Source organism: Penaeus monodon, chromosome 23 (assembly GCF_015228065.2).
Source record: "Penaeus monodon isolate SGIC_2016 chromosome 23, NSTDA_Pmon_1, whole genome shotgun sequence".
Classification (NCBI taxonomy): domain Eukaryota; kingdom Metazoa; phylum Arthropoda; class Malacostraca; order Decapoda; family Penaeidae; genus Penaeus; species Penaeus monodon.
In genome coordinates this window covers 40301356-40302596 of record NC_051408.1, presented here as the reverse complement: position 1 = coordinate 40302596, position 1241 = coordinate 40301356, and positions in this window count along the sequence as shown.

Sequence of the window (1241 nt, the reverse complement as noted above, 5' to 3'; positions counted from 1 at the left end):
ACATATAATGTTGTAACTCACAAATAAATTTCACCCCCCAAATCGCACCAAAACAAACTAGCTAATTCAACACGTCCCCCGTTTTCTATTGCAGAGAGTTCAGGTCCTCGAAATGGTGATCTAAGAGCACCGCTGTCTACGAATGTTTACTTATCTGTGATATGAGGAATTGGTACATCAGTGAAAGTCCCTTTGTGTAGGACTTTTTTGTTAGTTTTAGTAGGATACCAAATATTATGTTGATAAGTCTTAAGGATTCTGTAAAGCGTTTGATACCAAATATTGTATCGATAGGTTTTAAGGATTCTGTAAATTATTTGATACCAAATAGTGTGATAGCAAGTTTTAAAGATTCTGTAAAGCAGCTCAGTCCTTATGCCATGAGATTGTGTCTAACATTGTGTGTCTCTTTGATTTAAATGTGAATATATAATAATTTTAAATAAATATTTACTATATCTTATTTGTCTATTAGCTATGTGTGTGCCTGTTTGTCTGCCCCCCCTTCCCTTTGCACTTCAAGAAACTGTACTGTAAAATAGAAAGATCCTTTTATATGCAATTATTCAAATGTATTGTTTATGCAGCATTTCGCAGTTGTAGCTCTAATAAGTATTTATTGGAATAACGGTATCGGTAAAAATACCTTTAAACATGGACGACGCTGAGAATCAAGTTTGTAATAATAAGAATTTGAATACTGAGGGTGATATCAGTAACGAGAATGATAATGAACATACAAATTACCAGTGTGTCAGGAAAGTCTAAATTGGACAACAGTCGCTACTTTATCCTGAGGAAAAGTCGACCAAGTGTCGCTCGATTTATGAGCGACAATCTGTGTGTCGCATAACGGTAAAGATTATTTCACTGTATCCATTCTAAATTTATCGAACGAATTTGACAATAGTTGCTACTTTATCCTGAAAAAAGCCGCGCAACAGTGTCGCTTGATTGTTGCGCGACTATCTGTGTGTCGCAAAGCAGTTGACAAGAGTTGAGAGTCTCTCTTAAGATTATTTCACTGTATCCATCTTTCTATGGAATCTCTTTTTAGAATAATTGTCCTAAAGTGTCTATGGACTTCCCAGCGACGGCACTGCACTTTTATATTTCACATTCTTAGCCTTAAAATGATACTTTGGATTCATGGTCCTCCCAGAGTCTGTGGACTGGCCTGCGACTCTTCTCGATTCTCCCGCCACACCGATACAGATTGCTGAACCAGTGTCTCCATTCAT